Source organism: Takifugu flavidus, chromosome 22 (genome assembly GCF_003711565.1).
Source record: "Takifugu flavidus isolate HTHZ2018 chromosome 22, ASM371156v2, whole genome shotgun sequence".
Taxonomy (NCBI): domain Eukaryota; kingdom Metazoa; phylum Chordata; class Actinopteri; order Tetraodontiformes; family Tetraodontidae; genus Takifugu; species Takifugu flavidus.
Window position 1 is genome coordinate 1,969,844 of NC_079541.1, and position 14,549 is coordinate 1,984,392.

A 14,549-nucleotide genomic window follows, 5' to 3' on the forward strand; every position below is an offset into this window, starting at 1 on the left:
AGAAGCAGCTTAATGGCTCCCAGTTTACGGTCTTAGCGTCAGCACCGACGTCTCTTTGCGGGGGGCCCGACTCGCCCACCCTCCCCGGCTCCACCCAAACGTGTAAAACCCCCGCTTGCGGATATTCCCAGGCGAGCCGTTCCCAGCCGTACTGCGGGAATTGATGCTGCCACGCATGTTTGTGCTGGAGTACAAATCACGCTGTCAGTTTCACTGCGGCTGTCAAAGGAGCAAGACATCAACGCTGCGAGACGCCGGCGACAGGAAACGCGGTGACACCGAGCCTTCTGGGAGCCTCGGGCGCTGATTAGAGGAGCGTGGGTTTAAGGAACATTTATGCATGAAAACATTTGGCTGCGCCTGCACGGGCATGTGTGCAGAGCAGATTTTGATGTGTACGTACGTACATATGCACGATGGGGTTTTTTCCCCTTTTGGTAAATATAAACTGGAGCTTCGGCGGTGAGCAAACGCCAGGATTCGCCACGTCGGCGGGACAATTTGGGAGTTTGGTGCCTGTCGGAGTTAGCATACACGCAGCCACGTTGGCTGATCGGTGTTTGTGTTTGTGCGTCCGTGTTGATGGTCCAGACTGCACGGACTTCTGGTCCCGTTGTTGACCGTGGCTATTGACCAACCCTGCTTCTCCCGACACATGCGGCCTGGTCAAATACGCCCAGATAATCTCAAATTCAACACCGGTTTTTTCCCGATCAAAAGCCATTAGGGGGAACTTCCTGCACTCTTTCACTGGGTCAGCTCCTTCATTCCTTTGATATAAAAGTGATTAAAAACTTTGCAGTATCTTGTTTAGCTGTAACTAGGCTAGAGAGGAATATATGAAAATCCATTTGAACTGCTCTTTGTCTCAACTATCAACAAAGACTGCCCCCTATGGTAACAAGCAGGCTACTGCACTTACAAGATAGGAGCAAAGATAATAGTGGTAATGAGAAAAAGTAATGTTCTCATTAGTGTTTTACTTTATTACCGTATCAGTGTGGATATCTGGACTGACCCAAAACTTCAGATATGAATATTGGATGAGGCCCTGTTCCTCTTTCTGCAAGTGAAGCCTCTGATTAAAGCATCTAAATTCAATGAGCTGACAAAAGAAGCTTTTCCAGGCTGTTACTTAACGTCAGCGAGGATCTGATAAATCAGCGAGCACCACCAGGGCTCTTCACTCCTTTCAAACCCCGAACATGAGCCTGCTGCGGCTCCCTCGGGCTCGTGTTGCCTTCTACAACGCCCAGGGACGTCTGCTGATTGAGAGGCGGTTTGTTGTTCTGGTCGTGGGCACTTTTGTCCACTTTTCCAACATTTGAAGGGCGGGTGCCCGTTCTGAGGGGTTCAGAAGCTTCGGCTCTGACTCGGAGACCCCAGAAACTGTTGCTGAGCACTTCCCCTCGTCTCTACACCCCAAAAAAAGCTCCAACAGAAAAGGGGCTGTCCTACTTTTGATGCGCATCCCCTCTACTCAGGACAAGAGCTTCCAGCCAAAAAGCTTCCCCTCCAACGCCGACGCACCCCTCGCCCTCCCCGCTAACCTCCCGCTATCTGGCCGTCTCCTTTCCCTCCTCTCTCCTGCTACAAACGCTAAAGTCTTCTAATTCCTGTCATGCTAATTGGAGCTGACAGACACAGCTAATTATGCGCAGATAATCTGCTGCATCTGACTAATTATAATTCCCATTAGCTGCCGATAATGCTCATTAGATTAACTTTCTGCAGGAGAAATTGGAAATAATAGATGGGGCTTGGTGTTGCATCTTTTTGGTAATCAGTGTCTGGGGTGCGTTTGGCAGAAGGAGCCGCGGTTTGTTTGGTGTCGAGGAGGCGGACTGCTTTGTTTTCCACCGCCGGTAAAAATAGATCCCCTTCCTGATCCGAATAATCTCCGGTACGGCTCGGAGGCTGTCGCCGAAAGATTGAGAGGGCGCGGAGAGCCGCGAACACGCAGCCGCGGGAGCGGCAGCTCCGGGTCTTCCCCTTTACTCGGAACCCTTCTCGGTGACAAATGTAACGGCCGGGAGGAGAAGAGGAGGCTGCCGGAGCTGTCGGCGGGCTGAAAAACGGCACGTGTAGCTCGGCACAGGCCCATTATGAGCCGTGGAAGTTTATGTCTGCTGGCTGCAGTCCATTAGCTCACTCCGCTGTGCCATCACTATAAACCAATCACACGCACTTCCTGCAGAACTGAGAACTATTTATTTGTTGCCCACTCAGTCTACTGCTGTGCAATCTGCTCTAGCTGCAACGGTTCTGCCCCCCCCACCCCCCCAACCACCACCACCACCTTGTCACCAGCTTAGCTATGCTTTTATTACTGACTCTCCCGTAAATGTGCACCAGCGTCCGCAGAGAGGACGTTAAAATGGGTCTAATCAGCGCAGCGCCTTCAAAGTTGCGCCGCCACGTCATCTTTTTCTGTCCCTTTTTTAAAGTAAAGAATAAAGCTGTCCTGTCGGTGGGCTCAGATGTGCTGACAACAGCCAAAAATCCCTGGAGATGATCGCACCCCCCCCACCTTCAAATGATGCTCAGGTTTATTCGTTGCTTTTATGGCGTTCCAGGCATACAGATCAAAGAAAGTCGCAATTAGATCAAATCAAATGTGTTCTCGCGCGCGGGAGTCACCTCAGGCTACACAAATGATACAAAAGGATCCACTCTGGCATCAGTAATCTCTGCTCATTCAGCGCGGCTTGGTTAGCTTAAGCAAAAAAGCCACAAACCAAGCCCGGTAGCTAAGGTCTGAACTGCTGCGTCATCTTTAACCTCCAAATTTGGCCCGATCACCGCGCACGGTGGAGAGGTTGTGAAGTTGGAGGAGAGCAAATGCAATTTAGTGACGCCATGAGGCACCAAGCAACTCAGAGGCCCCTAAAACCCACAAATGGGATATTGATCATTGTGAGGGGGCAGGAGCAAAAGAGTTATATTTAAGCATGAAGCGCCTCACGTTACCCTCCTCTCCTCCTCCCCGCCTCCCTTTCCCTCCGCCGCTTCCACGCGCTCCGCGTTCAACGGCGCCGTGACATTCAACAGTGTCTGTTCTCCAGACAGCACATCAAATCGCCCGTTGGGAGCGGTGCCGACAGCACCTCGAGGTGTTGAAGTGAACGGAGGGATCTGAAGTGTGAGGGGTTCTATCGTGGCTGCGCTCGCTGCACGGAACCCAACGACGGGGGGAGGCTCTCCGCTCCGGCGATGTGTGTTCTTTTATTCAGCCCCAGGGGCCGCTTGTAATCCACCGTTCTCTGTGCACACGTGCGCTCCCACTTCCAGCCTCCTGGAGTTTCGCCTCCTAACGTTTGGAAGAACAGCCGACGCCAACGAGGGAAAGGACACAGGAGACGCGCTGATAATGAACTTAGTCGTTAAAGGGGGGAAAGGTCATCGCGACAAAAGCAGCACGGATGCGCCCAACCACAAAAACCGGCTTAAAAGACAGAACAGGGCTAAACGTGTACTTACACGGGGGGGGGGGGGCGATTACAGGTCCGCTCGGTCGCTGCTTTCAAACATCCGCAGGTTGGAGTTGATTCTGCATTTCATGTTCGGTTGACTTCAGGCTTCCCAATTTCCTGCGGTGGAAAAGGAGGAAAAAGTGAGCTGCGCTCTCAGGTGTAGCGCCGCACAATCACTTCCAATCGGATCAGCGCGGAGGCGCGCGGCGGCGGCCCGTCGGGGCCTCCCGGGCCGCCTGAATAATGCATTTCTTTTGTTTCTGACACGGCTTCACAATGCAAACAAATGACCTTTAGATTCGAATTCCCAGGGTTTGTGTTCGTTCTGGATGTGGAGAGAAGTTCACGTGGGTCCAGTTCTGACCCGTCTATTCTCGTCCCGAGCTGCCACAGGTAGCATTTGCATCGGTTTCAGACGTTACGTGTGTTATTTAGGGTGGCTGGGTCGGCGTAAGCGGACCGAGGAGGACCTGGATCAAATGCTCGTCTGCAGCTCCCCCTCGTCTCTCTTGATTCCCGGCGACAGCAGCAGAGTCATATCAGAGATTATTTGGATCAGGATGTGGATCTATTTTTACCACAGACTTCGACAGAAACCAGCCTCTTCGCCAGCAAACGCGACCCGGCTCTCCCTGCCTTCCACACCGCGCCCCTTCGAAGCCCGATTAATGTGCAATTAACGGGGAACACGGCACTCTTAGCATTAGCACTAGCTCATTTATCTTTACGTCATCGAGCACTCGGTAAACTTTAGATTTATCAAGGGTGAAGAGGTTCGGGCTCTCTTCACATCAGGGGAGCCATGTTTAACAGAGCAAGAAGCTCATTCTGTGATGCAAGTAGCCACTTAATCAAACGCCGTCGATATCGAGTGTCTCGTACGGGCCCTCGTGGTCCATTCTGCTGATAATCTGTCATGCAATCCTCATCTCTACTCTTACCCCAGTAAGTGTTCAATACATAAAAATAGAGCTGAAATGAGCCTCGTTTCACATTAAATACTGGAGCAAGTGAGGCTGAGCTTATTTATGATTCTTTTTCATGAAACAGGAACCGGAACCATGTTTAAGTCGCATCGCTAACACAGATGGGTGCAAATGCGCCTGTTCTCACTCAACAAAGGAAAAGAAAACCATTATTTTTGTTTGCAGCGACGCTCTTATTGGCAGTGATAAGAGCTCAGGAGGAGGTGAGGCTTCACCGTTTCCGTCAGGGGTAATGGGACGCCGAGTGTGACACATTTGGCTGCTGTCAGGGAGAAACGGAGAACGGGTGCACGGGCGGCAGAGAGAGTGAGATTAGGGAAGTAACTCGGGGAAAAAACAACAACCAAATGCAAGAATTTAAATTCACGTTTGTGGAAGTCTGGTGACTGAGATAAAGATGGCAGCAAGACTGGGTGGGTGGATGATGGATGGATGGATGGATGGATGATGGATGATGGATGGATGGATGGATGGATGGATGGATGGATGGATGGATGGATGGATGGGTGGGTGGGTGGGTGGATGGATGGATGGATGGATGGATGGATGATGGATGGATGGATGGATGGATGATGGATGGATGGATGGATGGATGGGTGGATGGGTGGGTGGGTGGATGGATGGATGGATGGATGGATGGATGGATGGATGGGTGGGTGGATGGATGATGGATGGATGGATGGAGGGATGGGTGGGTGGGTGGGTGGATGATGGGTGGGTGGGTGGGTGGGTGGATGGATGGATGGGTGGATGGGTGGGTGGATGGGTGGATGGATGGATGGATGGATGGATGGGTGGATGGGTGGACGGGTGGATGGATGATGGAGCGTTTCTATATTGATTCTAAACTCCATTAAATGAAATAAACCTCAGTAAATTCTCCTTCTGCTGTATCTACTTCCTGGAACACTGATCCTTGAGTCCCTCCAGTTTGTCCTGCAATCGTCCCCCCTCATCATGTCCCCCCTCATCGTGTCCCCCCTCATCATGTCCCCCCTCATCGTGTCCCCCCTCATCATGGACATCTGTCCAACACGTCCACCAACACAAGGACACCCGGGGGGGGTTCTTGTAACAACTGTGCGTCTCCTAACGTCCATTTAAAGCTGTTTCCTGCCCTCCTGCTCATTAACTCAGCTTTAACGCGTCCACGCCGCCGGCGCCTCGTTGGGAGGAAGGAAGGAGGCGAGCGGACACGGTGGCGGCGTGCCCTTTACCTTCCCTGTGCACGTAAATCAGACGGGAAGAACGAGCGTTCCCGCCGCCGCGGCCTCAGTTTCCCAACAATAGAAGCGAGGATGAGAACATGGAAACATCCTCAGGTTTCCCAGTCAACACATCTGGACACATCTGTGTCCCTCTCATTCCCTGGTGGGACGCTAACGGCTAACCCGCGCTCACCAGCCCATCCCTCTTTTCTTCCCTCGTTCCCCTCTCTCGTTTGCTTTTCCGACTGAGTTCGGAGGGATTTTGCATGAGCGGAAGCGAGATGTGAAACCCTGAAAGGACGGCGGCGTCCTATTAGCATGAGCGGACAGAAAGCTAATAGCAACGAGGAGGAACGTCAGAGGGATAGAAACTGCTGATCCTCCACTCCAGACTCCTGAGGATCCATCTAAGACTCCAGGGAGGAGCAGGGAAGTAATTAGAGCCGGGATATACGATGGCATTCCGCGCGTAGCCTCCTCTCTTTCCTCTGCAGCGCCTGATTTCCCAGAATGCATGTAAAGACGGGAAAGCAGCAGCTGCACCGGCGGCGACGATCGCGGCGTGTGTTTTACATCGGCTAATTACCAGCGTGGACCATTTGTCCTCGTGGGGACACGTCTCGTTGCCGGTGGAAAGAGCATTGATTAGCTTAGCCGTGAAGACAAACAGAACAATCCGGTTTGATTGGAAGGAGGGAAAATTTTAAAAGTGGCGGCTACTTCAGGGAGAGGAGGATTTTTCCAGCAGTTAGCCGCGAGTCGCTAAGTGGATTAAATAGTTTGCTACGTTGAAATAGATAATTATGTGGATAAATGGTTTCATTTCAATCCATTTCCTGTTAATCAGCACTAATCAGGGTCGGTAGCAGCTAATTTGGAGCCTCGATGAACCGTAGACAGGTCACACGGCGTTAGCGCAGGGATGCTAGGAAGCAGCTAGCATGGCTCAGCGCCGCCACGATGGCCGGGAGCTGCGTGGGAGTGACGGAGCGTTCCAAAAGGCTTTTTCCCGTCTCTTCTGCCGTTTGCTCCCGTCTGGATGCGGAATTACCCCCCCGATAAGGAGTCGCGCAAACAAACAGGCAGCAAAGTGGAGTTAAGAGCGGAGGATCAGTGGGAACGTGGAAGTTCAGAGCGGCGCTCCGGCTGAAGAGCGCGGTTCGGGAGCCACTGCTGGGATTCGATGATCAGCAGGCGGGGGCTGGATCCTCCCCAGCTCCGGCATAATGACGCTCTATTTTCAGACCATCAGGTGGGATTTTTTTTTTTCTTTTTAGGCTCCTTCTTTGCTCCGTCTCTGCCTCGTCGGATCACACGGATAGGATGGGAGCGTGCTGGGAATACTCCGGGAATACATTTCATTTGAAGTCTAATTCAAAGTTACAAAAGCTCTTTTTTTCGTTATCTTTGTCAACAACAGGTTGCGACTAAATCTGCAGCCGCCACACACACACACACACACACACACACACACACACACACACACACACACACACACACACACACCTATAAATACTGGAGCTCCATGGCGACCTGAGACTTAAACAAGACTGGGCAGATCGGTCTGAGAGGCAAAGTCAAACCAAATTCCGGCGTTCCTCTCACTCCGGTGGAATAGCGTTGTGCCCGGGGACGTTTTAGCGCCGAAGGAACGCGGCGGCGGCCGGCGAGGGGCTCAGAACCACAAAGGAAAGAGGGGGGCCGGACCACAGGTGGCCCTCGACCACCACTAACTAACTCTTATCACTTGATTCCTCCCTGCTGTCACGCCGCCGCCTCCCTGGAAAAACCTGGAATGGCGTTTTTCATTTTGTTGTTTCTTCCCAAAGAGGGTCGCCCGGAGTGGTTGATGGCGTTCAAACAGAGTAAATATGGAAGCGGCGCTCTTGAGAGGCGGCCCTGGAGGTTTCAGCCAATTTCCAGCAACCGCAGCTTGTTGATTTAACAAGTTTTTTCTGCTTTTTTCCTCCCTGGAGCTAAAAAAAATCAGGCGGATTTCTGCTTCTCGCCGTTTACGCTGACCTTCAGCCGACCTTTTGGGCTTTAAACGTTCCTTCGCACCTTCCGACGCCAATGTCTGCACGCACCAGGCAGCATCCGTGCGCCGCGGACGGATTTGGGGCTTTAATTGATTTTTGTCGTGCAAATAAAGTAATTTGGAGCAGTTGTTTTAGTTTGGCGGCGTGTTTGCGCTCGCTTCCATATGCTGTTCATTAAACTCCAGCTCGTGGGTGATTTATCAACCTATTACACTTGGGCTGGTGCCCTCAACGCTCACACGCACGTGGGCGCGCGCGCACAAGCGGAGGTCGCTCCCCGCGGTATCTCACGGAGGCATGCGCGCATGTGGCGGCGCTGTGGTGGCTGCTGCGCTAATGGCTGCGCTAAAGGCCTGGGAACCAGCCAGGTCCTGTCCAGCTACAGATGGATGGACCCCAAGGCTTAACACTCATGCATATGCACGAGCACACACACACACACACACACACACACAACACACACACACACACACAACACACACACACACACACACACACACACACACACACACACCGGCCCAGCCAAGGCTAGCTAATCTTGAACCGCCATGATCCGTTTGAAGCCACAATAACTGTTAGCAACCTGGATCAAAATTCCATAACAACACGTCTAAACTACAGGAATCTGCTGCTCCGAAGCCGCTACCAAAGGAGATTAAAGCGCTCCGAGAGGGAGAAGCGGCGTTAAAAGAACCGGACGGGTGACGCAAAGTTGGCCGGGACTGTTGCTGCAGCTCGGTAGCTTTGTCTTAACGTCGCGTCGTCCTCCCGGCGTCCGTTTCATCACCGCCAGCGTCGGGTTCTACCCGCCTGGCTCGCCGCCGCCGCTCGTGAGAGGTGCCGATAAAGCTGGAGAAAACATTCCCGCTGCTCCGACTGCCACGCCGGAGCGCTAACGGAATTGATTTCTGCTGCAAATTACAAACAGCACCATAAAACTGTCGGGAGCGTTTTGCCGGTTTCACGAAGTGTCGGTGGAATCCGGAGCGTATTCAACAAAAGCTAAGTGGATCAGACGTGGGGGGGGGGGGGGGGGGGGGGGGGGGGTAGGTGGAACCAGGCCTCTCTGAGATGTGTCGGGGGTTGTCACAATATCGAGAAAAACGGGGGGAAGATGATTTTACCGTTCCCATCTGGACCTGAACCAGCCCCAGACAGTCTCCTCAACCATATAACCTTCATTTATGCGTCATCATCCGTCACCTAACGTCATCAACAGAACCCAAGAAAATTCTCCAGAACTTTTAAGTGCAGTGGAAACGCCACCCACACAGATTGCCAGCATTTATTTCCCCCAGGACAGAAGTGCTGGTATCAAAGCTCCCAGAAATGCCGCTCCCTCCAAAGACAAATGCTAATCAAGACCGTTTCTCCCATTTCAGCCAGTTTTGCACAGCGGAGGGAAGCTAACGTTTATCCTGGCCAGTAAATAGATTCTTCGCCACAACAGCACTTTCCCCCCTTTTTTTGTTACCTGCAGCAGTTAAATCAGGGTAAATTAATTTTATGTGAGTATCTTAAGCACCTCCAGCGTGCAAAATGAAGCAGCCCTTCTGAGGGAATCAATATTTCCGCTTAATACTTTTAATTAGCCGACGCCGGCTCTGCTCGGTCCACCGTCGCTCCGCTCTTTAATGGGATGCGATGATGGATACTGTCAGGGAAAAAGCTGGGTGATACGTTCCTGTTTTCAAGGTGGAAAGTGGCAGGAGCTTTTTTCTGCATTATCCCGAGCCTCCACACACACACACACACACACACACACACACACACACACACACACACACACACACACACACACACACACACACACACACACACACACGCAGATTATATCATAGCTGAAATTAATCGGTAAACACAACAGAGTAAATAAACTCCATTAAAAAACGGACATGTTTAATTTAGCCGAGCTTTTTTCCCGCCTTATCGTCTCGGCTGTGTTTCCGAGAGCGCCGGGAGGATCGAGCCTCGCGAGAACATCGCAGGTAATTATAATTTATATACACCTGCGATGGGGGGAGGGGGGGGGGGGGGTCGACCCGAGTCCGTCCCCTGGGTTCTACAATCAATAGCATGAGAGGAAGTGGAAAAGGCAAAGGGGACACGGAGAAAGTTCTTATTTTCCACATTAATCATTTAACAGCGCGGGGCGACGCAAAGCAGCGGGGGCAAAAAAAGGAGTATGTGGTGGCATCAACAGCCCCCCCCCTCCCCCTCAGGAGAACAGGGACTCAGACACTCTTATTGTTCCAAGTTCTTAAGAAATTCCATTTTGATCGGATTATAAGGCTTTAGCCTCTTAGCTGACTGTTTCCACTTCCGCTTCCTCACAAGACCAGTGGGGGGGGGCTGGGAGGTCCAACAAAGGTGGGTGGAGCTAACCAGGAGCCAAATGGGGTGGGGGGGGGTCGGAACCACCCTGGTCCGATCCTCTCTGGCTCACGCAAACAAAGATAAAGAAATAAAACATGATGTGTAGCGGCTCCAGCCCAGATTATTCTGCTCCTGTTTGTTCAACAGAGCCGCCGCCGGGGGGGGTGAAGTGGGGGGGGGGGTTGTAAATCTAACAGAGCGCCCTGGCGGCAGAGCCCCCAGGATCAAATCCAATTCTGGCAAGATACACATTAAGCCCCGTCAATCACCACAGTGTCCTTGGGAAGTGGCAGGATGGCGACGCGGAGCAAGTCGGGATGAAGCTACTTAGACGCGCATCTGTGCGCACGCAGAGTCAGAGTCGGAGTCGGATCACCCCGGGGGGGCTCCCGCGGATTTAACCCCGCCTGGATGCACATGCAAGACGGGGACCTGGGCAACAGGTCGGCCTCAAGTGCTGCCGAGGCTTCTGGACACAAAAAATTAGAGTCTATATATGACGCAGAAAAATAATTAATATTATGGCCGGAAATTCTAAACAGGCTACAAAAGGAGGGGGGAGGCAGAGCAGCTGAATTTAGCCGTCCACAGGACTGCCTGCAGGACCCGGGCCTGTTGCCCGGAGCACCGGCGAAGGCGAACGCTCCACGCATTCCTGAGATTACTCAATAGCGAACGCTCCGATTTGGTCGCTGCGACCATGGAAGTGACGGCAAACCAGGAAAAAGAGACTTCCTAACGCTAATGTTTTCAGGCTGGAAACGCCGGGATTATTTTCAGTATCATTACAGGTAAAAGGATAAATTCAATTCCGGAGTCTGGTCTGAACTTTCTCATTAGCTCTCGGCAAAATTGGGGACCGCCGCCCGCTGCTCGGCTCACAGCTGGCGTCCGCTCCGGCTACAGCGGCCGTGACAGTTAGCCTACTTTCATTCCGCACTTTTTTTGCTAATTAACTTAACTACACAAGTAATTATCTCTCACATCAAAGGGGGCCTCGCTCCGAGCCCCGCCGCCACCCTCCCACCGACCGACCAATCGCGCGGCGTCTCCACGTTTCCGGCGCCAGCTGACTCATGACATTAGACGGATAACGAGAGGATCGCCGGCCGCGTCCGCCGGAGGGACTTCGGGGTGACGAGCTCAGGATCCGGAACAATCCAGACTTAAACGTGGCGACGTGGCGCCGGGTGCTCGGCTTTGCTGCGGAATACCGGGATGTGAAAAGGCCACGACGCTAACGTCTCTCTTCCTGAAACGGCGACAGAAGCGCTTCCATCCACTCCGCCGCTCAGCAAACAGACAATAATCAGGTCATCTGGCTCCGGGCGCCGAATCCTTCATTAGCAATCCGGCTAATCTCCGCAGCATCATGTGACGCTGGGAAAGAATTTACATGAAACCCATTAAAATTCCTTTGAAGTTGTTTGTTTTGCTCACCTTGGAAACGCACTATTTCCACTTCCCCTCGGTGCAGGGAAGTAAACGCACCCCATAAATATGTATTTACCCAGGGCCCGCGCTATTCTGGCCCAGCGCTGCTGAGCCACTGGAGACGGGGGCCGGGAGACGGAGGGGAACCGGAGGAGAGGGAAAAAGGGAAGGAGGAGGAACGACGGAGGGGGAATGAATAAAAAAGTTGATGATGTTTAATGCAGGAGGATCAGGGTTCAGAGTGGCCTCCTTCAGGAGTCGCCTCACGCACCTCCGGGATTCACGCTCACATATCGTAAAATTCAAGGGGGGGGCGTGTTTAGCCTCCCCGGTCGGCTCGCCGATAAATCCGAATAACTCCTCCGTTTTGTTTATTCTGTTCTAAACGTCTCGGCGAGTTTGGCAGAAAGGTTTCTGAAAAAATGAAGCTCGCTCAGTCGCAGCCGCGAGGAGACTCGATTTTAAACCGCTAGCCTGGAAAAGACGGAAATTCCACCGCGCCCACGCCGCGTGGGAGCGGGACGTCCACGGACTCAGGTGACGTCACGGTCACAAAAATCATATTCCGATACACGGGTGAGCCGGCTAAAGCTAGCATGTGATATACTGAAGCATAACGTTCCGATATTGCTGCCGTCACTGGCCGAGGTCAGATGCATTGTGGGATACCTGATGGGCGGAGCAAGCGAAAGGAGCCAAGCTAAAGATGCGCCAGGTGTTACACACCTGAAATGACCGCAAGGAAACGCTAAAAAAAAAGGTTCAAAGTGGCGCCACAGATCTCGGAAATTTCGGCTTCGATCCGGCCGAAGTCAAAACCGAAAATTGGACGTGGCCAGGCGGCGGCGTCTCGCGCCCCCTCACCTGTCGCCTGGCTGAGCCACGCGGGCTCCCGTACTGAAGAGCCCTCCACGCCGAGTGCTATCGCGGCCCGCGGCGGCGCTGCTCCTCCACGCTAATGAGCCGCCGCGGCTCAGTCAAAGTCATCAGATGACACTGATGCGGCGAGATTGATATTCACGCTTGACTCGCCATCCTCCCCACTGCACCGCCGTGTTTACCTCCCCGCGCAATTAGAGTCTGGAGAAGACAGGCAGACGAGGGGTGGAATTTAGCGCGCTACCGCATTAGCTTCAATTGTTTATGAAGATGGGAGATGTCTTTCAGGCGCGCCTTGAAGGTGGCTTCCTATATCACGGGGTCATTACTGGCTCATCTCGCCCCCACGCCGCGGCCTCGCCGCAGCGGGAGGGAAATAACAAGTGATAAATTGGCTTAAGTAAAATGCATATTTCAGTAGCGTTGCGTCTAAATTTGCATCTGAGGTGCTGCCGCATCTCTGTGGCCTTTCAAAGTGCTTTTATGCTAACTGCTAAGTTCAGGCGGCGGCGTTTATATCGTCCAGCCTTCTGAATTTAAATGTCGGTTAAGCTGTTTTTACCCAAATGCTATAAACAAACAACTCCGTTAAGGGGACAACTTCGAACCCATCTGGTGCGGGGGGGATCCAAAATGGAGGAGGGCATTACCTGAGGGCAGAGTGGCGCCAAACCAGCAGCCGCGGCTCCAGGCTGATTTATCTTTAATTGACTTTCTCTAATCGTTGCTTTCGGACAGAAATGGAACCAGCGTCGACTTGGAATACTGATGTTTACCTGGGAGCCGCGAAAGAGGTGGGCCGGGGGCGAGCAGGTGGGCCGGAGGCGAGCAGGTGGGCCGGGGGCGAGCAGGCGGCTCCCCGGTAGAAACGGGGAGGGGTGGTTTGGTGTGGAGCCACAGCGACCCCCGGTGGTCGGGCGGAGAATGACAGCCAGCGCAGCGGGACCGGGGGGTTAAACCACTTTATAGATTATATACGGTAGTCAAACGAAAACAGTATATATCAGTATATATTCGGAATTAGCGCACTGTTCTGTTTTTAGGTATTGATCTTTCAGCAGCGTATCCGTTTCCCCTGAATTTCAACATAGCTGTTGTGTTTTCTGAGAATTTACAGCCAAATCAATAAACTTCATCTCCTAATGAGCATTTTCTCGCAGGAAAGACAAACAGAACTCTCTGTTGCCATTAGTTGTTTCAGCCGCTTCCGTTTCTATGGTTACCTGCCGCATCTGTGTTCATTTTCAAGATATTATGACTAAAATTCTAAATGCAAATGCATTTTTCCATGAACTGTTTCTACTGAAATGTAATCTCAGACCTCAGTGAATGAAAAGATACGAATGATTCCACAAGTCTAATCAGGCCATTTAATTGTCCCTCAGCGCCACAAAGACCGAGATTAACACCCATTAAATGTAAAAACACTCCCGTTGCAGCTAATTACAACTGCCTCGGTCAAATAAACAAGCTTATCCACTTAAAAAATGCTTCCCTTTTACCTGGAAGCTAGTTTGGAAGGCTGAGATTCCTGCAGGATTGCCCTGATCTCCCTTCAGTTCCAGCACGCGTGGTGAAAAATCTAGTTTAGAACCTGGAGAGAATGAAGTGTAATGATTTCATTAATACACTCCTGGAGGCGGCGCGGGCATCCCAGGGGCTCCGATCTCATTACAAGTTAGCAGGAGGATGGAGGTGAGCGGGGAAGAAATCCAGGACCCGCTTCCAACTTCATCCTGTTTACAAGGTTCATTATCCTCCGGCCGGACGACTCGATTCTGCTCAATTATTAATGTTAAAATACCCTCTGCTGCTGGAGAGGCCAGAGGAACAGGCCAGAGGAACAGACCAGAGGAACAGGCCAGAGGAACAGACCAGAGGAACAGGCCAGAGGAACAGACCAGAGGAACAGACCAGAGGAACGGGCCAGAGGAACGGACCAGAGGAACGGGCCAGAGGAACGGGCCAGAGGAACAGGCCAGAGGAACAGGCCAGAGGAACGGACCAGAGGAACGGGCCAGAGGAACGGGCCAGAGGAACGGACCAGAGGAACGGACCAGAGGAACGGACCAGAGGAACGGGCCAGAGGAACGGACCAGAGGAACGGGCCAGAGGAACGGGCCAGAGGAACGGGCCAGAGGAACGGGCCAGAGG